Source organism: Periplaneta americana, chromosome 13 (assembly GCF_040183065.1).
Source record: "Periplaneta americana isolate PAMFEO1 chromosome 13, P.americana_PAMFEO1_priV1, whole genome shotgun sequence".
Classification (NCBI taxonomy): Eukaryota; Metazoa; Arthropoda; class Insecta; order Blattodea; family Blattidae; genus Periplaneta; species Periplaneta americana.
The window spans coordinates 84,778,885-84,806,878 of NC_091129.1; the positions used below are offsets into that span (position 1 = coordinate 84,778,885).

The following is a 27,994-nucleotide window of genomic DNA, read 5'->3' on the forward strand; positions in this document are numbered from 1 at the left end:
CTTGCATAATTCTGGACTTTACAAATAGTGTCTCAACACCATTATCATTTTTCCTTAGTGCAGTATATAAAGACATTGAGGAACTGACTAGTCATGAACGCGACAATATTCTTCGAATAATTCAGTTCTAAGGTATGAAGGAGGTTTATGTTTCATAGCTTCCTTTAGTCTTATTTATTATTATTATTATTATTATTATTATTATTATTATTATTATTATTATTATTACTCTGTTTTACATGAAAATAATACAATTCTTTGTTTGTATTTAGAAGAACTGGTATATTAAACCAACTTATCTAGTAACTGAATGAGTTATAAATATTGAAATTTTATAGAGAAATGCGGTAAATCGTTTGCCACAAAAATTAATTTGAAACAATGGTGCTAACAGGTTCTGTATTGCAGCTGTGAAGAATGCAAGCGTTTTAAATGTGCTGACTAAAGGGGACTATAGAATACATTAAAATAAATAAAATATATTTAATGGCGTTTTGTAAATAAGGCATAGTTAATTATAAAATTAGAAAGAAAATATATGTAATTTGGCAACAGCGGAATACAGGCTTACTTGAAGAAAACGCACACACGCACTCGGTCTGAATAGCTGCATTCCGTCCTTTACTTATCGACAGACTTCATAATAGCAGGAAATAACGATAGGTCTACGTGTAAAATTTTGTTTTGAATTTGCAAGAAATTCGATTTTATTTAAAGACTGCAAACCGATCCTTATCATTTTCTCTAATGTTGAGAGTAAAAATCAGGATTTTACGAATAGTACCTATCGATTAAAACAGCGTTAATATTAAGGTGAAAATATTTATTTTCATGATAGAAGTATTCATTGGAACTAATAAGATATTAGAATGTTTTCTTGTACTCTAGCCAAGGAATAAACTGCTAAAATCTGCACTGGTACATAATATTACTTCCACTCTGTACAGTATAGCTGACATATTAATCTATATGTTTTTTGTCCCAAGATTTGGGTATTGAATTAACAATGTTTAATGAGGATTTTTAGCATATTTCCATAAGTACACTTTTTTTTTCTTATATTGACTGGTTTTGTAGATCAAAGTTTGATCCAAATTTTTCATGGTCACACTCAGCTTATGTAATTGGAAGTTCTGAACTGTAAAATTTCTTACTGGCTCTTTAAAATTGTTTCGGAAAATATAGCTATCAGATAACAGACAAATTAAGAGTTTGCGTTCTTTCTTCTTCTTCTTCTTCTTCTTCTTCTTCTTCTTCATCACTGTCCACACCTGTGGAGTAACGGTCAGCGCGTCTGGCCGCGAAACCAGGTGGCCCGGATTCGAATCCTGGTCGGGGGAAGTTATCTGGTTGAGGTTTTGTCCTGGGTTTTCCCTCAACCCAATATGGGTAACTTTCGGTGTTGGACCCCGGACTCATTTTTACCAGCATTATCACCTTCATTTCATTCGGACGCTAAATAACCTAGATGTTGATACAGCGTCGTAAAATAACCCAATAAAAAAATTCTTCATCACTAATATTACAATCCACACCATCTTCATCGTCATCAACAACAGCCTTTCAAGTATGTAATAGTAGTAGTAGTAGTAGTAGTAGTAGTAGTAGTAGGTTTATTTTGCCTGGCAGAGTTAAGGCCATAAGGCCTTCTCTTCCACTCAACCAGGTTTCAATAATATACATGAAATACAAAATTAGATTACAAAATAACACAAAAGAAAATACCTTAGAAATTACATAAAATATAGTAGAAAATTACAATAGTCAAGATCAGTTACATAATATAAAATTACAAATAGTCAAGATCGGTTACGTAATATATAAAATAAAGTAGAAAATTACACATAATCAAAATCAGTTACATAACATAAGGGGAATACACACACACACACACACACACAAACATACAATTTATAAGACCTAAAATGCCCGAGATAAATTCGACGATTAATTCACTTGAGATATATTATACAGTTAATATACTAATAGGAGAATACATATGGGTTACAAGACAAAATGTTGATTAGCAAAGTCGTACTAAATGGCATACAAACATAAATGATTAAGTAATATATCAAGATAATAAAAAAAAAGAAAAGAGAAAAAAATGAAGAAGAAGGGAGAGGAGAAAAAATAACAACTTGGTCATACAAGACTATTTAGAAACTTCCGCAAGAGTCTAGTTCTGTTCATTAAAAACATTTTTAAGTAGAGTGTACTTAAAAGATTTTAGACTCCGACTGCTCCTGATTTCCTGTGACAAGGAATTCCAGGAACGGGCTGTGTGTATTGTGAAGGAAGCAGAATAGAGAGATGTTTGATGGAATGGAATTGATAGAACATGGTTATGCTGTGAACGTGTATCACGGTTGTGGTGGGATGCTAAAAGTGTGAAGCGAGAAACTAGGTAAATAGGTATATAAATTCTTCCGTCGATTTCTTAATTGGTAGTCATTATTCTCTTAAAATTTTTTGAGTATATTCCATCACATAAGTTTACTGTTCTTCAGAGGAACATTCAGTTTAAATGTTTAATTTAATTCGTTTTCACGTTGCTATATTTTCCGGATTGGGATCTGATATCAGTTGTTGCAAAATGTCGTCGTTCATTTTGAAATATGGCCAACTGTAACATGCTTTTCTTCGCATTAATTTCATCTCGGCAGATTTCATTTTCGGGTCTAATAGTCCAACTTTCACGACAATAGTACATGCAGTACTGGAGTGTTGTATAATTTCCTTATTTTAATACTTCGTAAGTTGCTGGGTTTGAAAACATTGTTAATAATATTTTAAATATGTTAAAATATATGGAATTTGAGTGTGAATCAGTTTTCATTTCCGTATGAAAATTACTTACATACTTATAGCTTTTAAGGAACCCGAAGTTTCATTGCCGGCCTCAAATAAGCCCGCCATCCGGCCCTATCCTAAGTAGGATTAATCAAGTCTCTATCATCATATTCCACCTCCCTCAAATCTATTTTAATATTATCCTCTCATCTACGTCTCGGCATTTGCTGGTACGACCAGCACATTCCGAGCCTTACTGTGAGGTTTCGTAACAAGCTTTTTTTTACGGTGATGGATTATTAGCCTTTCGTTCAACACCCAAGCTGGAGGACCACGCTTTATCGCCTGTCTACGACTGCTTATTCAATATATTCACAGCTATCCTCCAAATCTGCAGGCCTTCTCCTCTGTCCGCTAAAGCCTTGGTTTTTTGTGAACAGACGCATGCGAGTTGCGAGGTGCGAGGCCCGCTTCGCACATATCCGGACCACACGAAAAATAGTGAGTGGTTTCTATAAATGCGAGGTACGCAGACCTCACACCTCGCAGTTATAGAAACCACTCACTATTATTCGTGTAGTCCGGATTTGTGCCAGGCGGGCCTCGCACCTCGCAACTCGCATTCGTCGGTTGAGAAAAACCAAGGCTTTACTGATAGGGACTAACAATACAGTTTCGGTATAAAACTATATTTCATAAATAGTTAAGAAATGTTTTGCTTCTCTTTATTTTTTTCTCGACACCCCGTTAATTTAAATTATATAATAAAATTAGTAAACTATATTGTTCCATAATTTCGTTCAAATTGAGATTCTCAATCTCAATTATTTAATATCTGATAGTGTGTGTGCGTAAAATCCACAAACGATTAGGGAAAACACGGAAATTTTACAAGAGGCAAGTAAAGAAATAGGTTTGGAAGTAAATCCCGAAAAGACAAAGTATGCTGTATGTTTATGTCTCGTGACGAGTCTATTGTGCGAAATGGAAATATAGAAATTGTAAATTTATCTTTTGAAGAGGTGGAGAAGTTCAAATATCTTGGAGCAACAGTAACAAATATAAATGATACTCGGGAGGAAAGTAACACAGAATAAATATGGGAAATTCCTGTTATTATTCGGTTGAGAAGCTTTTATCATCCATTCTGCTGTCCAAAAATCTGAAAGTTAGAATTTATAAAACAGTTATATTACCGGTTGTTCTTTATGGTTGTGAAACTTGGACTCTCACTTTGAGAGAGGAACATAGGTTAAGGGTGTTTGAGAATAAGGTGCTTAGGAAAATATTTGGGGCTAAGAGGGATGAAGTTACAGGAGAATGGAGAAAGTTACACAACACAGAACTGAACGCATTGTATTCTTCACTTGACATAATTAGGAACATTAAATCCAGGCGTTTGAGATGGGCAGGGCATGTAGCACATATGGGCGAATCCAGAAATGCATATAGAGTGTTAGTTGGGAGACCGGAGGGAAAAAGACCTTTAGGGAGGCCGAGACGTAGATGGGAAGTTAATATTGAAATGGATTTGAAGAAGGTGGGATATGATGATAGAGAATAGATTAATCTTGCTCAGGATAGGGACCAATGGCGGGCTTATTTGAAGGCGGCAATGAACCTCCGGATTCCTTAAACGTCAGTAAGTAAGTAAGTAAGTAAGTAAGTAAGTAAGTAAGTAAGTAAGTAAGTAAGTAAGTAAGTAAGTAAGTATGTGTGTGCGTGCGTGTGTGTATATAGGTATTTACACTGTAAATGGTAAATATCAGGTGGCAGGGGTAAATATTTACACCCAAATAATGGCAATTAATAATAAACACAATTAATAATAAATTACAATTAATAACCATTAATAGTAACAATAATAAATAATACTATTAGTAATAAAATCATAATAACAACAATATAAAAAATCTAATTTGTATCTTAACCCTAATTTCGAACTAAAACCCACGAGTCTGATATCTTCATACATGCACAAATACCTTTCATCACTACACTCAATTCCCTGTCAACTTATTGCACTGGAACTACCACATATTTCACTGACACTAGCCTAATTTCACTAACAGTTCAAAAATATTTCACTGCTGAAATACTTTGCACTACCACTATAAACTACAAAACTTCACTGACACAAACATACCTCATATTTCACTTACACTACACACTTCTTCACAAATGCAACACTTCAGATATCATAACATCAATTAGGCCTACACCCTTTAAATAGTGTGCATAATATACTACCGTCTATTATTAAAGTCCTTAAGCTTATTTTTAAATATATTTTTGGTTACTGGTAAAGCCTTTCGTAAGTCTGCGGTTAAGCATTCCAGTCCCTACTAGTGCTGTAGCTTGAGAAAAGAAAACTTTCCAGTGTCCGTCCTCTGTGTTCTTTCCCTCAATTTATGTGAGCGGTTCTTCCTTGAAGAGTAATTTGGTGGCTGTAAACTATTTTTTATTTCTTTCCAGGCAGGCTCATCTCTGTATGTTTTGAACATTGCGCATAATCGAATTCGTGTTTTTCTGTGCGTGTGTCCCATTTCAATGTTGAGTTAATATGTCAACGCTTGAGAGCCCGTTTTCTAAATTTTTCCAATGTCTTTATATGTTCTAATCTGTAAGGACCCCAACATGCAGCACTATATTTCATTACTAGACGAACGTGTGCCTTATATGCAATTTCTTTGGATTTATTAGAGCCTTTTCTTTGTACCCTCATCACAAAGTGTAAAGTGCTCCATGGTTTCTCCGCTGTGTCGGTAACGTGTTCCCCCTAGCCGAGATCGCTGGTAAAATTATTCGTAGATATTTACATTTGTTAACATCCGAAATTGTTTCACCTTCTAACGTATACGATGCGACTATTTTATTTCTTTTCCTTGTAAAACTGAAGGCTTTGTTCTTTAGAGAATATATTTTCATTTTGTTGGCCATTGTCCAATCATTTATTCTATTGAGGTCATTCTGAAGAAGAGTAGTATTTTCATGATCTTTTATTTCTCTGTATACGATACAGTATATCCGCGAATAAACGAAACTTGGACAAGATGTTAATTGGCAGATCATTTTAAGACGCCAGGAATAGAAGGGACCCCGAGTCAATCCCCTGGGACTCCGGAAGTAAATGTATATTGTGGTCGATAATTCCTCCCCCACCCGTATTCTCTGAGTGCTTCAAGTTCAAAATTCCTTGACCCATTGCAGTACTCTGAAGTAAACCCCCGTTGATTATAGTTTAACCAACAATATGGCGTATGGGACTACATCGAATAAGCTTGAAAATACGATTTTATTATTTGCGAATTTATGTATTAAACTTTCATAGTTCCGATGACATTGTTAGTACCACAATTTTTCGTATCTACCTCTATAGAAATACCATTTATTGACAATATGGTCCATGTAGATATTACTTAATATTAGTGAAAGCGTACAATCGTGCCGCACTTCCTTATGAACTTCTCCTTCTTGTAAAAGTGTAATCATGATTTTATTGCTATTTTGGTATATGCATATATCTACAATTGAACAGTGTGATTCCAAAACGTGTTATGTCCATTCTTACTAAAGGACTAGGCTAGTTTTTTTTACATACAGGTCTGAGGACTGAGGGAGTTTTCAATTGACAATCAAAATAACACGAACTATTAGACGAAGATTGGTGTTATTTTGGTAGAAAACACGCTTAATATATATTGATAGTGGTCTCAAACATAATCATATACAAGGTAAAAGTGAAGTAGTCCTGTAGATTTTCAGAACTAATAGCTTGTGTTGCATGTAACAAAAAAATATATATGTTGGTGGAAAGCTAATACTTTTTCAGGAAAAAAAGTTTTTCTCAAATGATTAACAACCACTTATTCGATAATATTGTGTGTAGTATTGTGATTTTCGTCCATAGCGATAGAAAATCTAATAAAGATTCATTTATCCCTACGGCGCATATGAATACCGTAAACGTTTTTCGTGTAAATTTAATTAAACGACCACTAATTTCAAACTACTGAGACATGCGAAGAGATCACAACTTTGTAGTCAGAGAGGGAGGTGGAAGGTAGGTCTGTCTCGACATGAATTCGCTGACCTCTTACATTTGTACAATGAGAAGAAAGAGCAGTGTGTTTGCTGCGATGTTGCCAGACTTCTGAGACTTCCAACTTAAATTTCTAATTAACCGTGCATTTGACCTCAAACTTAATAAAGATTTTATATTCATTTCAGTGTTCCCTATCGTTCCTTTCAAAATGCAGGCTTATTTCACTTCCACCCTGTATATCTATAAATCATTTAAAAAATGGCCAAACGGACTAAGCGGATTTTGGGTTCACATTCCTCAATTTCGTGTCATAATTTATCTGTAGTTTTTTCCTGTTTCTGGGATTTCAAATGTCTATTGCATATTTATTGAAGTTTACATCGAAATATAGGAACAAACATTTGTGGTTATATTTCCTAATTTTAGCAACAATCCGTTTAGGAGGGAACGTTGCATCATTGCACGAGCCTATTTCGTTATATTTAAAATTGTTCTCTCCTTTATAAATATTGTGGCAAAATTTTTAACTGAACAATCTGCTTACTCATTACCAAAAATAAATGTAATAACACATATTAAAATGTTCTTAGAAATATGTTTCAAATTTAACATATTATGTAGCTGTGTATCAATAATAATGGAAGTCACTCATACACATGAATAAATTCGACACTGTTATATTTAATATGATTGAAAAGAATCCGTTATAGTAAAAGTTCATTCTGGCATTCCCAGAGACAAGGTCCAAAAGAAAAGGTCCAAATATATAAAAGGTCCATACAGAAAGTCCAGATACGTATTCGTCCATGATATTTAGTCGATAAACAAAAAGTCCAAAAGTAGAAATGTCCAAATTTAAAATGTTCAATATAGAAAAAAGTCTAAAGTGCAAAAAAAAAAATTCAAATGCAAAATGGGTCATTATGCAAAATGTTTTTTTTAGTGAGTAAACATATGAAAGCAATACCTTGAGAAAAAAACTCTACACGTGAATGTTTCCAAGGTGACACACGAGTAATTAACTCACGAAATCAATGTTTTTGTTTTTATGGAAACGCAAGACTTCGAAAATTGTTATTACATTGTAGTAAAACTCAATGATAATTTTGAAGAAGTAATTCTGGAGTTCGTCCAATATGTGCATACTAAATACATCAATAGTAGGCCAGCAAGAGGAAGAAGGAGGACTCTTCTCCATAAGTTCCCACCTGAAATGTGGAATGGGGTCGTCAACGAACGTACAATGCTATGGAGGGATTCCACTCTCAGTTTTCAAAGATTAGTTATATCTCACCATGTAAATATATGGCGATTTGTAGAACATTTAAAATAGCAACATAATGAAACGTTGGTGACACAATTATCAGGTGGACATAAAAATATTAAACAACCTCTGAGCAGAAAATAGGCTACCTTCACAATAAACAACTGGAAAATTTTGTAACCAGATACCAGTAATTCAAAGACAAGAATGATATACTTCGCTACCTAAGAGCAATTTCTTTTCGTCTAAAATTGCTTTCTGACCCACAACCTGAAGATGATCATCAAGATGAACTTTAATGTATTTCTTCAGTGCTTTGTTATAAAAATTCTAAATGAATTAACTGAACTAATTTAAATACAGTTACCTTAACACTTTTTATCACTATTCATTAGTAATATAATTTTAGTAAGTCCGGACTTTTACGTAACTTCATTCCAAGTGGACTTTTCAGGCATTGGATCATATTCAATTAAGAATTGGACCTTTTCAGATCGGCCCATGATCAGATTGGATATTTTAATTTAGCTCTTTATGTAATTGGACATTTTGTAAGCTTGGACATTTTACATAAATGGACATTTTTGTAATATGGACATTTCAGTATTGGACCATGTATCTGCTAACCCAATCTGGAATTTAATTCAAAATTTCGGAAATATTTGAGACATTATTTATACAATTCAAGAGACTAGTAAGATGATAAAGAACATTTACTATGCATCGGAAGGTAAATTTCTAAAGCCAAACTTCATTTTATCCTCCGTAGACTATCACCGGTTTTCAGACAGATAGGTTCTGAATGTTAATTTCGATTAAACAGGATTCTACATATGGGACGTATAAGTATAAATACATTTCCTAAATAAAATGCAAATCAATCAGCCCTGTTTCTAAATGAGAGGACTTTATAGAACACTAGCTTTCGTTTCTAGAGAAATACATGCGGTCCCATGAAATATTGATTTTTCTGCAGAAAAAGCAGTGCAATAGCTTTCTGTGCTCTCACAAACGATGAAGCTTTCAACTGCATCGTAAGAACTCCTTACATGGTCCTAGAGGTTTCTAATAAAGTCAACGAAAGGCTTTCTATACTATAATTCAAACAATTTCATTTTCAGGTACGTCTGAAAATATCTTAGAAAACACTGGCCATGAATCGTTCCTTCGTCTTCATCTTTGCCATCTTAATTGTAATGGCGGTATGTATAAAACTATAATCTTTCCACTATATTTAAGGTTAATTTAATTGTGAAGACATATATATATATAATAAACCGTGAGCAAACACAATTTTTTAGTACAAATATAGATAAAAATTACGTCATTCGAAATGTTAGTTTAAATACTTGCAAATGCTACCAGTTTAGTTATCTTAATAAAGTTGATTTGGAGCCACTAAAATATCATGGAAAAGCATCCAAAATATTGCATAGTGGTATTTCACTTTTTGTTTTGCTCTTTAAAGAAGGAATCATTCACCAGAATAAATGACACAACTTACGTTTCATCTTGCATGTAGGTATATATACCGGCAATCGTATACTGATTTTCATAAAAATTATGTACAATTCGTATATCATTCGTTAACAGTGGTCCTGTTACATTCCACACCGGCAGGCCTATATATAGTCTTTTAAATGTTAATATTTATGAGGTAACAAAAGTTGAACAGCAACATAACTTGTTTTCTTTAAGTGTTATAATTAAATTATTGTAATGTCTTCCTATTTCCATTTGTAATTTCAGATATTTGCCGCTGACTGCAGCCAATTTGAAGGTAAGTCAAATACCAAATAAAGAATAAAATCATTCTTATGACTTGATCACATTATCTCAAATCCACAGTTACAATTTATACTATTGTTTGAATTAATTTATGTCACTACTTTCTCTCATATGTTAACCTTGCGTAATAATATGTAAATCCACCGCTGTGGAGTAAGGGTTAGTGTGCCTGATCGTGAAACGAACGTGCCCGGGTTTAAATCCTGATTGAGACAAGTTACCTGGTTGAGATTTATCCCGGGGTTTTCCCTCAACCCAATAAGAGTAAATGCGAGTAAATCTCGACGCTGAACCCCGGACTCATTTCGCGGCATTATAATCTTCTTCTCGCTCAGACGCTAGATAACCATAGCAGTTAGAAAAGCGTCGTAAAATAACCAATTAAAAATAACAGGTAGGTTTGTACGTATGTGTCACTGTACAAGTGTCCCTGACGTGAAGCGAGGTGACGATGATCGATAGTAAAGATTAATTTAAGAAGGTGGTTATGTCAAGCAGAAAGAAATCAAAGTAACTATGTTAATAATATTACACAATAGTAGGCCTATATTACGATACAAGGTTGGGAAGTGCTTTTAAAGAAATCGAGGAAAAGTTTGAAAAAAGGGCAGAGAGAGTTTCTCAACTTCCCACTTTTTCTACTGCACTTCACAAATATGCATTGGACAGAATTTTTTGCACGATAGTATATTTTGAAAATAATATATATATATATATATATATATATATATATATATATTACCTACGTATGTTAGATTATGAACAGCTGACTGATTCTCAGCAAGACGTTTGTCATAGGTTTCAGTAAATGGCAGGAGTAGTTTCAATTAAAACTCTAAAGCTGTTATTTGAATTATTACGTAGGTTGGAAAATCTGAATTTAGTGAAATCAACTTCCAATAGTGGCGACCGTTTGGTGTAACGACGAAAAATCACGTATAGGCCAGTTTCTGTCAGATGCTTTTCCAATACACGCGGGCTAAAGCAAGGACATGCACTAACATCTTTAATTTTTAACTTTCCAGTAGAATATGCCTTCAGAAAATCCAGGACGACAGAGAGGTTTTGGAATTGAACTGTTTGCATCAGCTCCTTGTTCATGCGGATGACGTAAATATGTAAGGAGAAAATCCATACACTATTAGGAAAAGCAAGGAAAATTTACTTGAAGGAAAAAAAGCGATAAGTTTGGAAGTAAACCCCGAAAAGACAAAGTTATGATTATATCTCGTAACCAGAATATTGTACGAAATGGAAATATAAACATTGGATATTTATCCTTTGAAGAGTTGGATAAATTCAAATACCTTGGTGCAAGAGTAAAACATATAAATGACACTCGATAGCAAATTAAACGCAGAATATATATGATAAATGCCTCTTACAGTTCGTTTGAGAAGCTACTGTCATCCAGTATATTATCTAAAAAACTCAAAGATAGAAATTATAAAACAATTATATTATCAGTTGTTCCGTATGGTTGTGAAACTTGACTTCATTTTAAGAGGAGAATAGAGGTTAAGAGTGTTTGAGAGAAAGATGCTTAGGAGAATATTTGGGGCAAGAGAGATGAAGTTACATGAGAATGGAGAAAGTTACACAGTCGCTATCATCTTATCCCACATCCCTCAAATCCATTTTTATATTATACTTCCATCTATGTCTAAGCCTATTCAATAATAATATGCGTTACAAGAGCGGTGTGTTGAAGTTTTCATGTTCGAGAAAAAGTTTGAAAAAGCGAAACGTAGTTGAGTTTATTTTAATTTCCGAGAATTGAAAGAAAACATACCGCTCGTGTATCGTACATTATTTTGTGCGAAGATCGTTTTTTACATACCTGAAAGAGGAATTTCTAATTAGTTGCAATTAAATCTCCATCTTGGTTTCTGTTCAATGACGGCAATTTGGAAAACAGAAATATCTATCTTCAACATTGTTGCTTTAAAATATTTTCTGTGTTTACTATAATCCAGCAGGCCGTGATATACGTGTCTTTTTTTTTTTCTCCCAGTCTATAAATGCGAACTTAAAACAAACGGCTTCCTTAATGTTACATGCATCACGAAATGCAGTAACTTTAGTGGAGTTGTAGAGTTTACTTAATTTTTGCAAATATTTAAAAACAATAATTAACAGTGCAATTTAGGTGAAATTGCAGTGGTAAGTTTCCAATTTATAATTATTACTATATTGAACGTCTCTAAAAATAATATGTTAAAAGCCTAAAGCGGTAAAATCAATATGTCACTTAAGCGGTAAGAAGAGGGACATTGTTATGTGTGTTCGGTTGGGAATACTGAATGTGGAATTTTAGACTTACCGCGGGTTGGTTTTGTGCGGAAACCAAGCAAATACGCACGATCTCGCACAAAAGTATTTTTCCCTCCGGTCACCCAACTAACACTCTACATGCATTTCTGGATTCGCCCATACGTGCTACATGTCCTACCCATCTCAAAAACCTGTATATAATGTTCCTAATTATATCAGGTGAACAAAACAATACGTGGAATTCTGCATTGTGTAACTTTCTCTTTTCCCCTGTAACTTCATCTCTCTTAGTCACAAATTTTTCCTAAGAATCTCATTCTCAATCACCCTTAGCCTCTCTTCCTCTCTCGAAGTGAGAATCGAAGTTTCACAACCATATAGAACAACCGGTAATGTAACTCTTAATGACAGGCATTACCATATCGAATTCTCCGATTTTTGTGCCCAAATACCAGCACGGTTGATATTTTTAATGCAGTTCATATAGGCCTAGCATATACGATTAAGAAATTATTTCTCTCTATGTGGTCGGAGTATCACCGGATGACACCGGGTCCTATTCCTTAAAACAATTGCTTTGACTAGTGAAAAGAAAAAAAAAGCGCCAACTTTGCACTATCAGATGATCGTGTTTCTTAAACATACAGATAAGTAAACTGAGTTTTACTGGGACTAGTCTGAACACTTTAGATGATTTTGACCAATCGAGACGTTTGGTCAAATTTTCAAATATCTTCTAAGTTACTTTTGAAGGAAAGAAGAACAAAATATTGCGGTTAATTGTTTCAAATGAAAATTTTTAATATTGATTCCTAAAACAACTGCATATACAAAGATTTGTTTCTCCTAGTTTGAAAGGAAAACATTAATTAATTCGAAATTCTTTTTAATTTCTACAGAAATGGAACTGCTTTTACCTGTAATTGGAGGTGAATTTAGACGAAACACTGTTCGAATTAATGCTTCACCGCCAAACAATTCAAAATCCCGCCTTTTTAGTTATTTAATATTTTCTTACTTCTGATAAAAGTGCACCACAAATAATCTCTTTTCATCTATCTCGTGAAGAAATACATACTATGATACGACATCTTATTTCGTAAACTTCTAAAAAATAGACATCTCACAAGCTTTAAACAAAAAAACTTTCAACTTTTCATTTTTCTGGTACTTTCTTGTCATTTTGTCACTAACCAAAGTAGTCGATTGGAAAAGCAAAGCCCTAGCATAAAGGGGGGACATATATATAAAACAGATAGGGGAGCACATTTTTTTAATACACTTTCCTCAATAATATGGTAGAAAAATGTCTAAATAACTGCAATACTATCCGAGTTAAGACTTAAAACGTGAGACTATCAACTGACTAGGCCATTTTAAAACGCAAAGAGCTTCTAACCTTTGGTAGCTTGTTGCTCATTTTCCGTAACATAGTTTTTCCAAATCCGTTTTCCTCATAACTTATACAAATTTTGAGATACATTCTTGAAATCTTGCATGCACGTATATTTGATATTTGAGAAAAAACCTGCCATTAGCACTGTTTTATCATTGGAAGTTATTATTATTATTATTATTATTATTATTATTATTATTATTATTATTATTATTATTAACACTTTATGTAAAGATAATTATATTTAATGAATACAATTCATAGCAAAAAAATAGCAAAAATATTTCTTAGTGATATACTCAACTCATTTACTAATACACTCTATAATAAAATCAAGAACAAAGCAATAAAATAATATTCAGAGTTATCTCATTTAGGTTGTGCCTGATATGTACATCCACAGAGCATCCAAAATTGAAGTATACACTCTTTGAAATAACATTTCACAGCAAAGAAATGATATATAAATACGGTTTTTGCTGTGAAAATATGTTTATTTGTTTAAAAAAAAACATGGCGGTGCAATGATCGTTCGATGAACGTAAGTGGATACTGAAATGTTATTGAAAAGTGGAGAAAGTTCTTGAGGTTCAACGACGTTGGAGGGTGAATTGGAAGCATAATCATCAACCAGTTTAACTATCAACCGTGCTACTGAAATTGAAACATTTTTGCCAGCTCATCAATTATGTCCCTCACTTTAAACGACAATGACCATCCACTTTCCTATCCAGAAAAATCCAGTTGAAGGATAATGATTGTTCAAAGGAGCACGACGTGATGTGCACTCGCTACTCGTTGGAGCGTTCCACGATATCATACTTTATGTATTTTAAAGTACACTTTCTTCGGGAAAACTATTCCAAATATAGTAAGATGGTTTCCACTTTTTTATTGCTCTTTACTAAAGAAATCATCCAACAGGATTAATGACATCACTTACGGGTCATTCTGTATAATATAATGTCCGTGCTACAGTTTACGTAAAATATATGTTCACAAATAAATATAAAGTCGTCATACCAAGAATCACATTTTTACGTTACCAGAGACGTTCAGAGACCAAGTGTTCTAATCGATATAGAATTATTTGATGATGATCTCTGTTACAGGTAATTGCACTTATGCTATATGCAAGGACTACTGCAAGATTAGAAGATATGAGACTGGAAGATGCCTGAGTGATAGGTGCTATTGTACCGACTAAGCGCAAATTAATGTCAAAGCTAAGAGCTCCTAATAAATAAACATATAAATATATATATATATATATATATATATATATATATAATATATATTCTTATGACATTCTTCTATTACCCCATACATCGCCTCTTCACAAATATGTCAGTTCAAAAGGATTCATGGTAATGGAATTTCATTCTGTTCTATTTTATTGAAATATATCGCACTATATTTTAATTTATTTCACGGATATATTAATTTGTCCTACAGAATAATATCTGTGATATTGACAATTAATATTAAAGGAGAAAAATTCGCTCCGGCACCGGGGATCCAAACGTCAACATTTATGGCTAACTATAAGGCCACAAAGGGAAACACGAAAGGAGAGGAATTTGATCCGGTGCTGTGGATAGAATTCGGCATAGCTCAGTGATCAGAGCGCTTGGTACGAAGAACCAAGGACCCGGGTTCGATCCCCGGCGCAGGGGCGAATTTTTCTCCTTTAATATTAATTTATTTCCTTCAGTACTACTACTTCATTCTCTTTTATTCGGTAATTAACGAATAGGTACTGCTTTAATCAGTCACAGGCGGATATAGCTTGTACAGAACGGGATTCGTGTCTGGGAACCAATTGTGTCTGGGCTGATTATCAGGCTGGTTTTTACGTGAACTACGCCTTACGGTTTTCTCCTAACTAGGCACGGAGAGTAACTTAGTAATTTGCCGCCACATAAATATAACTCCCTCTCATATTCTCCTTTTTGTCTACTTGTTCTCCTCATAATAACATTATGCTCGTATTTTCTTCGTTACTCTATTTTCTCTTGTTCTTTTATTCCCCTCATACTCGTTGTATTTCCCCCGTTCTCCTTGTCGGTATTCCAATATTTCTCCTTCAGTACCCATGATTTCCTCGTTTTCCCCCTTTTCTCCTTTATAACCCCTTATCGCCTTGTATTCCCCTTGTTCTAGTACTTGGATCAGCTTCATTCTCCTTGCATCTCTTCTTCGCCTTGTCATCCCCCTTTTCCTTTTCTCCTCTTTGTCCTTATATTTCCCTTTTTGACTTTCTATTCCGTTGTTCTCATTTTATTCCCATTGTTCTCTTTCCCTTCACCCTCTTCTTGTATCCTCTTTCTTCTCCTTGTATTTCTCTTGTTCTCATTATCTACACCTTGTTCTTTTGTTCCTCTTCTTTTCATTACATTCTCCTACAGATTCTTGCACACCTGGTCCTTTCCTTATGTCCTCTTCTCTTTCCTTGTGTCCTCTTACTTTGTTGTATTTCTCTTTTTCTCCTTGCATTCCCCTTGTTTCCCTAGTATTTCTCTTGTTATCTTTGTATTACACTTGTTATTGTCGTCCATTTTCTGTTCTTGTTTTCAACTTCTTATCGTTGTCATTTTCTTGTTCTCGTCTTCTTTTACTCTTTTATTCCTCTTTTTCTCCTTATATTGCCCTTGTTTTCATTGCCTCCTTCTTATGCTCCTGCTATTTCAATATTTGCACTTGTATTTCCCTTGTTTTCATTGCCTTTCTCTTATATTCTTTGACTTCCCTTATTCTCCCTGTTTAGCCCTCGTTCTCCCTGTATGCCACTTGCTATGCACCTGCCGATAGGTGTTCACACCTATACGTAGTTCTATGTAAGGATATGCTGTATAGTAAAACAATGTACCTGTCGACCTTTCTACTATAGGCAACCGACAAGGAGATCTCAGAGCGCAGAAACCAGCGGGCGTGACTGTCTCGCGCAGATGACGTATGCTCCATTTCCCAGAATGTTCTCACGCCTACTGCGCCGCGAGAAGTTTGAGCTGAGTTTTGCTTCTAGGATACATATATTTTTTTCGAATTCCAAGTCTAAAGATAGGTAATCCCTTAGAGGAATTTTGGGCTCATTACTCCAATGATATATTCCCGTCACCATTTCCACCAAAGCTGGAATTTGTACAGAGGCGTTTAGCATTCCAATATTAATAACCGTAATTTTTAGTATGGTCCTAATTCTGTAGATTTTTTAAAACAAATATTCGCATGAGTACTTCAAATGATAATTACAGCTGAGTAAAATGAATCCCTTTAAGAATTGAAGGTATTATGAGACCGATTATTTACGGTATTTCGCAATTATTACGTTCATACTCATTGCAAAATTTAGGTCTGGTATCAAGCTACACACGAAGCTCTCATAAAATTACTTACAAGTTTACATAAGCAACAGGATTTCACAAATATAATGGTCGTGAATGTTATCACAAAACGTGACAGAACCTACAATATTCAACATGCATACTCCAAACAAGAAATAAATATTTCTTATCAACTCGAAAAGCCTTGTTTTCTACAACTTTCTTTATACTCGCCTTTTCTCTCGCATCTCCTCCATACTGACTTTTCATATCCCACAATTTATTTCCTACCGACTTCTCAGATTGAAAATTACCGGCTAAACTATTAATAGTCACTCTCCCTTTTTATTATATGCGCAGAATACTGTACAATCTCTTTCCTGGAAATAAAGGAATGTCGTCTGTAGTATGATACCTCAAACGTACACTAATTTTAGTAGTCTTATTAATATAATCTATTTCTTAATTTGTTTTACAAGGTATTTAAGTACACTAATAAATACTACACGTCGCAATAATTAGCCTAAATTTATGTGATTACCATAATATATAAGATTCACAAATAGTCAATGTTATTGTGAACATAGAAGAAGAGAGAATGTTCATAATAATAATAATAATAATAATAATAATAATAATAATAATAATAATAATAATAAACAGTCTATTGCAAGATAGATACACCAGAAGAAAAGGTAAACGGGAAAAGAGATCGGGGAGAAGGATACATCAAATGATAGACGACATTAAGCACGTTCCCGCCCATGTACCCGAATAAAATATCCCGAATGTATACTTACCCGAAAGGACAATCCCACGAATCCAACCACCTTAAGTTTAAGACCCGAAAATTTTCTCCGAATTAAAAATCCTGAAGCCCCGAAAGCACACGAACTAACAATTAATTCTGTTGCTAAGCTACGGAGGGTCAAATAGTGATAACTAGGCAGAAACATATCGCAACTCACTCCAGAAAACGAGTTAAATATTGAAATTACTAAGGTTTCGTCAAGTGTGTTCGTACTGTTATCGGAAGGTGAGAGTTTGAGGAAGACGTTGAGGAGATTGAAAAGGAGAGACCAACCAGCGAATCCTCAATTATTATCCGATGTAGGAAAAGTTTCCAAGTGTTACCCAAGGATTTCTCAAGGGGAACATTTTTCTTGTATGATTTCTCCAGCGAAAATGTGGAGCCAGATTCTCTTGTGACTCTGTTTGACATGTGTCAAAATTTAGAATTGCTAACGAATAGTCACACTTGATACCTTCATGGCACAACCAAGGTTTGTCCCATTTTGTTCTCACAGTGAGATATCGCAAAGAAAAGATCCGAAGATGGAGGACGATTTTGTGGCCTTACCACTCGTGCACGTATTTTTCCCAAGCAAAAGTAAAGCTCTGTATATAAATTTTTTGTACGAAATTTTAAACGCTACGTGACCTATGGGGATTGCAGTCGCATATACGGAAATAATTAGGTATGACTTTGAAATGGCTATCATTACCAATGACACAGAAACGTTTTGTAATAGCCGAATATCCTCCTCTTTTTTCACTTAGGCCGAAGAGTGCACAGATTTGTACAGTCTGAGAGCCTGCAGAAAGCATGATAAAGAGGACAGAGAAGTAAAGAGCGTTTGTTCATTGAGAGCATGTTAGGAACGCTTATTAGGAGATTCGAAAATAGCACCAGACAATGTGATAACCATTTTAGATATCTTCGATCTCAATTATGTTGCAGATCAGAGGGCAAGAGGCAAAAGACTTACCAAACTTCCACGTTTTCCTACGGCTTTCTGGAGCCAGCACAATGCGAATTGGAAAATAATCACAGTACGAGCAATAGAAGTGAGGGGTGGCATTACCGTTTTTAAATTATCGTAGGCAAACACCTTTCGAAATTTTACTTCTTCACAATCATTAGTGTATAAAACGTTCGGGATTATTAGTTTTCTGGAATTTGTCGTCTGGAAGAAAAGAGTTTCGGGGAAAGCCAAGCCGGGAAATTGGATTCAAGAAAATTGGAATTCGGATGAACAGCTTCGGATAATTACGTCCGCGAAGCCATTAAGATATGAAGAGTCCACTGCAAGAATGATGGATGTCACTTTCTTGCCGAAAATTAACTAAGACTGTCAATGCATAGCTTAAGACTTATAGAATGTACATACAGAGTTATATGGCAATAACACTGATAGTCATTGTCCAGTAACGATCGGAAAAATCACAATTAAGCTTTCAGCGTTAAGTAATACAAACTTTCAATTGCTTCTCCTGCAAAATGTATTCCATATGATATCCATCATTCTTGCAGTGGACTCTTCATATATGAATCCTATGCGGATACAAAGAGGAAGGGAGAAAATAGGAAATATTAGAGAATCCTGAGTTTGTAGTGAAAGACATGCCCTTGGGCATAAATGTATGAATGAATGAATTATATAATATTGCCAAGCATTTAGAAATGTCCACGACTTAACTCAAGCGGTAGCGTCTTTGCTTGTTAATCCGGAGTTGTTACCTGAATGGGTATCTCCGAGGTTTTCCCCAAACGTAAGGAGAATGTTAGGTTTCCTATGATGAATCATCAACCTCTCCTCACCAAATACCATCTTTCTATCACCAATTTCATTGATCCTAAATAACCTCGTTGAAACATCGTGGTTAATAACCGAATAAAAAAGTTATAAATTTAATGTAGAAGTCACAAACATAATTATTAAATGACTCCCTGGTAAGAGCAAAATGAAGACGATAATGTCAAAAGCAAGATTTAAAAAAATCCTGTTGAAATTAGACTAATATATTCCAAAAATACATGATCAATGAATCCGCAAATGAATCCTATCAGATGGAAAATGAAATGAAACCGAAACTTTGTACAAACAATTAAAAAAAGCAGGGAACAAAACTGGGAAAAATGACTATGTAATATTTCTAGTACATCTGAATGCCAGAATTGGGAATTCAGAAATAAAAGGTATCATCGGTCCATATGGAGAAAGTATAATAAACACAAATGGACGATGTCTAAGAGAATTTTGAGTAGCCTATATAACAGCGTAGAATAACTAATTCGTTTCACCCACATAAAAATATTCATAAATGTATTTGAACAGAAAGAAGAAGTCAATCAATCATTAACTATATTATTACTAATGAGAAAATATGGCTTATTTTCACGAACCTTGTACACTCCAAGATTATGATGTACTTACATCATTGCAAAACTTAGAGATAAAACCGACTTATAACATAAATATTATTACGGTAAGAAGAATGCATTACTTAACACAGTTTGTAAATAGAGTGATTTATAATCATGAATGTTTTTTTTAACGATTTAGTTTAATCTACACTTACAAAATTCAGAACATTCAGAAATAGTTTCTCAACACCACTGCCATTTTTCCTTGGTGCAGTATATAAAGACATTGAGGAAACAGACTAGTTATGAACACGGCAATATTCATCGAAATAATTCAGTTCTGAGGTATGAAGGAGGCTTATGTTTCATAGTTTTCTTTAGTGTTTTATTATTATTATTATTATTATTATTATTATTATTATTATTATTATTATTATTATTTTGGAAATATGTAGAATCTTTTCGAAAATCCAATAATTATCCCACTGAATTATAAATAAATGGGGTTCACATTACTTATCAGAAAGAAGTTGCTAATGCATTTGTTAATCAATTCACATCTGTTCAAAAACAGCGTAAATTTAATTTCTGTTTGTTGGATTCTAATTCTGCTGAATTTTTATCCTTACCTAAAATTACAGTTGATGGCGTTTGATTTGGCATAAATCCAAGGGCGCTAATGACATTACTAATTTTATAACTGAAGGGATGTTTTAATATTCTAATATCCGTTTTAACTTTTATATTTAATTTAAGTTTATTAACTGGTACATATGCTTTGCTTTGGAAGGAAGCAATCATTATTCCTAACATTAAGAAAGGAAAAAAAGTGTTGTTTCCAATTACAGACCTATTTAAATATTAATCAATTTCTCTAAAATTTTTGAAAAACTAATCCATAAACATATTTCATTTTATGTTAAGAATAAAATTTATTCAGCCCAACATGGTTTTACTAAAGGTAAATCAACAACTACAAACTTAGTATCCTACATTAATCTTGTTATGCTTGTTGTTGAAACTCAAGATCAAATTGACTAAATTTATATTGACTTTAAATTATATTGTATCATATTGGTGACAAGCTAATATTTTTTTCAGATTTTTTTTTTCTCAAATGATTAACAACTTCTTATTCGATAATTTTTATTGCGTGTAAGAGCATGATTTTCGTCCATATCGATAGAACATATTCTAATAAATAATCATTTATCCCTATAGCGCATTTGAATACCGTGAACGTTTTTCATGCAAATTTAATTTAAAAACCTCCAATTTCAAGCTACTGAACGATGCGAAGAAATCATAACGTTACAGTCTGAGAGGGAGGTGGAAGGTACGTCTGTCTCAGACATGAATTCGCTGACTTCTTACATCTGTATTATGAGAAGAAAGAGCAGTGTGTTAACGGCAATGTTGCCAGACTTCTGACACTTCCAACTTAAATGTCTAATTAACCGTGCATTTAATCTCAAACGTAATACAAATTTTATATTCATTTCAGTGTTCCCTATCGTTCCTTATAAAATTCAGGATTAATTCACTTCCAGCCTGTATATATATATATATATATATATATATATATATATATATAAAACAGTCAAATGGACTAAGCGGGTTTTGGGTTCACACTCTTCAATTACTTGTCATAATTTATCTGTAATTTTTCCTGCTTCCAGGATTTAAAAGGTTACATCGAAATACAGAATGAAACAGTTATGGTTATATTTCTTATTTTTTGTAGCAGTCCTTTTAAGAGGGAACGTTACTTCACTGCATGAGCCTATTTCGTTATATTTAAAATTTTTCTCTCCCTTATAAATGTTGTGGCGAAATTTTTAACTAAACAATCTGCTCACTCATTACCAAAAATAAATTGTAATATTACTTATTAAATGTTCATAGAAATATTTTTCAAATGTAACATACTATGTAGATATGTGTGACTAGTAATGGAAGTCACTCATACACATAAATAAAGTCGATACTATTATATTTAATGTATCATTGAAAAGAATGCGTTATAGCAAAAGCTTAGTTTGGAATGTAATTCAAAATTGCTGAAATATTATAGACATTATTTATACGATTCATGGGACTAGTAAGATGATATAAAATCTTTACTATGTATATCAAGGTAAATTTCTAAAGCCAAACAATATTTTGTACTCCGTAGACTATCACCGGTTTTAAGACAGATGGGCACTGAATGTTAATTCCGATTAAAACAGGATTCTTCATACGTGAAGTAAAAGTATAAACCCCTAATTTAAATAAAATGCAAATCTATATGCCCTGTTTCTAAATGAGAGAGCTATAAAGAACATTAGCTGTCATTTGTAGATAAATATATGCGGTCCCATGAAGGATTTATTTATCTGCAGACAAAGTAATTGCAATTCCTTTCTATGTTCTTACAAACGATGAAGCATTCAATTGGATAGTATGGACTCATTCCAGGAACCCCGAGGTTTCTAATAACGTCATCGAAAGGTTTTCTGTACTATATTTCAAATAATTTCATTTTCAGGTACGTCTCAAAATATCTCAGACAACAATGGTCATGAATCGTCCCTTTGTCTTCATCTTTGCCATCTTAATTGTGATGGCGGTACGTATAAACCTATCATCTATCCACTACAATTAAGGTTAATTTAACTGTGAAGGCATATATATATATATAACAAACCGTGAGAAAAGAAACTTTTTGACTAAAAATAGCCTATAGATAAAAATTACGTCCTTGGAAATGTTAATTTAATTGCGTGCAATCTCCACCTCTTTAGTTATCTCAATAAAGATGATCTCGAGCCAATAAAATATCATGAATAAGCAGTATACATTATATGTGTACACATTGTGAACAGTAACTAATGTCATTAATTTCAAGGTGTTATTCTTTGAGGTATTTTACACTATGGATGCAAAACTGTGCTCAAATTGAAGCACACGTCATAAGCCGGAACACGTAACTCAGCCCTTCCTTTCAACGCTCACGTCATTGTAGGGTAGTGGAAGAAGAGAAGAGAAAACAGTGTGTTGGCCAAATGTCACACAAATGTCATTCAATGCTCCGGCTTTGTAGATGGGTGAAAGAACTCTTTCCTTTAATAAAATTTCACTCGTTTTTGCTTCCTTGTCGAGAAAAAAATTATAAGAAAGTAAAATTAGATTCTATGGGCGAGCAGAAACTTTAGTACCCAAGGCGAAGCCGAGAGTAACAATTTCCACGAGCGCATAAAATCCGTTTACTCTCGTATGTTATACAATAATTTATCCATATTTAGTATCTAAACTTAATTTTAAACTGTACGCCTTTTTTTTTTTTGTAATAAATGTGTTTTGAAGAAGTTATAAGTGAATGAATATATGGATTTTACGGTTGCTAATGAGTTGGTTATCATGGAAAGTTTTTAATTCACAACGGTGAATTAAAATTATTAACTCAGTGCTGTAAAAAGTTATTGTTTCTGTTGTAAGGACGATGAAATAAAGACTAGTTTAGATACCAGTAATAGATAAAATTATTTTATATGAAACATTTCATATCTTACATTGGGAGAGTTATTGAAATAATTCCCAATATCATTATCCAGTTTAAGAGAGCAGTGTATTATGATAATAAATTACTTAATTAATTTTAGTTTTGTCCTTTAAATGTGCAGAAATTAGATCCGAATAAATGTAAGTTTTTCGTTCTGCAAAGGAAATTTAAAACGTGATACTCTATGACGACGCTGTAAACGTTAGTGCTTGGAGAGATGTAGTCTTTGTATGCAAGAGACAACGAGAAATGTTAATATAACTCAATTGCTTTTAAAGATAACTCGGGAAATTTGATTTCTTGTACGTAAGTTTATCGGTTACTACTTTAAAAATTAAAGGAGGATGGAATTATTTCTAACTGATTGAAGAAAATTCTCGTAGTACGACAAACGGAGATATTTTAATCATTTCTTAAATTTTTTAAGGAAAATAAGCTTTTCTTATTATTCGTTAATGGTGGCCTTGTTACATTTCATAACCGGTATACTGTATATAGTGTTATAAGTATTAATATTTATGAGGTAACAAAAAATGAACCGCATCATAAGCTTTATTCTTAAAGTGTTACAATTAAATTGCAATAATGTAATTTCTTCCTGTCTCCATTTGTAATTTCAGATATTTGCCGCTGACCGCGCTCTTGTTGAAGGTGAGGCAAATACCAAATATAGAATAAAAGTCGTTCTTATAATCACTTCATCACAATATCATAAATCCGCAGGTGGAAATTATACGATTTTTAGAAATAATTTACGTCACTACTTACTCTTATATGTAAAACTTGCGTAATAATATGCAAATCCACCGATGTGAAGTAACGGTGAATGTGCCTGATTGTGAAAAGAGCGTGCCCGGGTTTAAATCCTGATTGAGACAAGTTACCTGGTTGTGATTTTTTCCGAAGTTTTCCCTCAATTTAATAGGGGTAAATGCTGAGTAACTTTCAACGTTGGACCCCGGAATCATTCCGCGGCATTATCATCTTCCTCTCACTCAGACGCTAGATATCCATAGCAGTTAGAAAAGCGTTGTAAAATAACCAATTAAAAATAACATGTGGGCTTGTTACGTATGTGACACTGTACATGTGTCTCTGACTTGAAGCGAGGTGACGATGAGCGATGGAAAAGATTAATTTAAGAATGTGGTTATGTCAAGCAGAAAGAAATCAAAGTAACCATATTAATAATATTACACAATAGTATATTATGATACAAGGTTGGGAATTGCTTCTTAAAAATCGAGGAAAAGTTTTAAAACGAGCAAAACATGTTTTTTAGTTTCCCAGTTTTTGTAATATACTTCACAAACGTCTATTTCTTGCACGATGGTATTTTTTGAAAATGACGTATATTTTTATAATACTAATATAGTTACAGTACTTACGTTCGTTAGCCTATGAACAGCTGCCTGATTCTCAGCAAGAAGTTTGTCATAGCTGTAGATAAATGGCAAACTTAATTATGTTATTACAACCTTAGACCAGTTATTTGTAATATTTCGACGTACTTATATAGGTTGGCAAATTTGAATTTAGTACAATCAACTTCCAATAGAAGCGGCTGCTTACTGTAACGACGAAAAAACACACGTATAGGGCAGTTTCTGTCGGATGCATTTCCAATTCACTGCGGGCTAAAGCAAGGAGATGCACGAATACATTTACTATTTAACTTTGCTGTAGAATATGCCATTAGAAATTCCAGGATAACAGACAGGTTTGGAATGTAACTGGTTACAACAGCTCTTTGTTTATGCGGATGACGTGAATATGTTAGGAGAAAATCCATAAAATATTAGGGAAAACACGGGAACATTTACTTGAAGCAAATAAATTCCGAAAGACAAAGTATATGATTCTGTCTCATGACCAGTATATTGTATGAAATGGAAATACAAAAATTGGAAATTTTCCTTTGAAGAGGTGAAAAACTTCAAATAAATTGGAACAACAGTAACAAATATAGATGCCACTCGGGAGCAAATTAAACGCAGAATAAATGCGGGAAATACCATTTATTATTCGGTTGAGAAGCTTTTTCTCATAAAGTCTACTCTCAAAAAACCTGGAGGTTAGAATTTATAAAACAATTACATTATCGTTTCTTCTGTACGATTGTGAAATTTGGACTCTCACTTTGAAAGACGAACAGAGGTTAATAGCGTTTGAGAATGAGGTGCTTAGGATAATATTTGGGGCTAAGAGGAATGAAGTTACAGGAGGATGGAGAAAGTTACATAACACAGAACTGCATGCATTTTATTCTTCATCTGACATAATTAGGAACATTAAATCCAGACGTTTGGAAAGACAGGGCATGTAGAACGTATGCACGAATTCAGAAATACATATAGAGTGTTAATTGGGAGACCGAAGAAAGTAAGGCTTTTGGGGTGGCCGAGGAGTAAAGGGAGGATAACATTATATTGGATTAGCAGGAGGTGTGATAAGATGGTAGAAACTGAATTAATCTTGCACAGGCTAGGGACCGACGGCCGGCTTATATGTGGCCAATGAACCTTCGGATTCCTTAAAAGCCATAACTGAGTATAATGAGGAAGTATCGATCATCTTCATGATTGTGTTAATTTGAACAAGTATATATTATTTGGATAATGTACTCGCAGATATTGTATCTGAAGAAAATTCGAAGTAGACTTATGGAAATAATTACAAACAGAACTCACTATTTCGAAAGTGTATTTCCGTAAAACTATCGAAATATATATTTCGTCTTTCAAGTGTAGGATTCGGACGCACTGGGTTAGAGTTGTTTCCTTTTCTTTTAACACAGCAGAATGTTGACCCAAAGTGGAATGTTCATATTCGGAAAAAGATAGTCATGTATATTCATATCCGAACTGTAGGCTGGCTGAGGAAGTGCTTTCAGCTTGGAATCAGTCATACGGCATTCACTGGCTCGGCGATTTTCGGTCTTGGATTATCGTAGGGAAACAGCACACCAGATTCTAATAGCTGTAGTTGATTCTGGTAAATTTTTGGGCACAGTTTCCTAAGGGCTATGTCTGCACAAGTCATCCGTCTGTCTTCAACCAGAACAGTGGCGATAATTACCTCTGTGGTGAAGTCAAGTGATGATTTTAGTCTTCCAGTGGATTGGTTATCTTCTTTAGCAATATGATCTTCGCGGAAACTTCGAGACTACGGTCCACTGTAGAGTCACCACACATTTCTCTCTAAGCAATTCAAACATTTCTGACACCGTACGTTCACGTAAAGTTTCTATTTTAATGAATGATCTTTGATCCCAGACAGTGACGTCATCTGACTGATTTTCGTTGTCCATTTGAATCGCTTTTACACAAAAAGTTTTAAACAATTTAATTGAACGTGCACAGAATCGTTCGGAATAACTCTCACTATTAACGCAATAAATATCATACTCGTGGATTAGAAGCGCATGCGCAGTGAGCATTACTTCTGGGATCAATCTCGTACTTGAACTTCGTAATTAAAAATTTGTGAGTATATATTACTAATATACGAGTGATAGAACACCGTGCCGGTTTCTGCATATCGATACATAGAGACATAATTAAAAGTTCGAAGAAATGTTTGACGTAGAAGATGAATCTAGCAGGTGAACAGAGCAAAAGTTCCGCATTTGATGATGATCTCTGTTACAGGTATGTCATGTACAACTGGATCAGACTGTGTGAAGTACTGTCAAGATAAGAATTTCAACACTGGAAGATGCTACCATAATGGATGCTACTGCTACCATTTACACTAGCGAAGTAAATAAATGTCAAACTCGAACATGGAAATAAATAATTATATGAATTATTTTGATTTTCGTTTATTTTCCTACGCATTGTCTCTTTAGAAACATACCAATTCACAAAGCATATGTTTCCTAAATTCCATTCTGTTCCATTTTATTGATCCATATAGGACACCGTCATTATTTTATTCTCTTCACTCTTAAGGGTACTCCGAGAATAAATTTAAAATTTCTAAACTAATCTAACTAGAAGTCTCAAATTTTGCACATATAGCATTCAGTATCGCAAAATTTACAAAAATTACAAACCGAGAAAAATTATTTTTGAATTTTAAATACCTACCCAAATCACGTAGCCTTTTAAACATGGCCTCCGTAATATGCAATAGGAGGGACATAAGTTCATGAAAATTTGGCCCAGAGTTTCCTTAGACCACAAAAAAGTTTTAATGCTAAAAATAAAAAATGTGATTTATTGACTAAAAATGAAAAAATTCTCACCTCGGCGTATCTTTAACTTTTCCTATTCTATTCAGTAGTTAGAGTACAGGAGACAGGATATCTTCTGTGATCTTAACATGTACGTTGGCTATGTCACCAATGGGTATGAAAGGGTAAAGATAGGGTTCTGTCTGAGATGAACTTTAGTGTCGGTAGATTCCTATAGGCTA

The 27,994-nt window shown here is 33.9% G+C and overlaps 1 long non-coding RNA gene across 3 annotated transcripts; it reads left to right on the forward strand.

The window, feature by feature from the left end:
- Positions 1-27,385, forward strand: LOC138712064 (uncharacterized). 3 transcript variants are annotated; one of them, XR_011335622.1, is made up of 6 exons: positions 1-132; positions 9,224-9,304; positions 9,852-9,882; positions 22,562-22,642; positions 24,196-24,226; positions 27,226-27,385. It is a non-coding gene; the product is annotated as an uncharacterized lncRNA (long non-coding RNA). The 3 variants fall into 3 exon arrangements; XR_011335621.1 differs by lacking the exons at positions 22,562-22,642; positions 24,196-24,226; positions 27,226-27,385 and adding an exon at positions 14,673-14,822; XR_011335623.1 differs by lacking the exons at positions 1-132; positions 9,224-9,304; positions 9,852-9,882 and adding an exon at positions 20,276-20,376.
- The last annotated feature ends 609 nt before the right edge of the window (positions 27,386-27,994 follow it).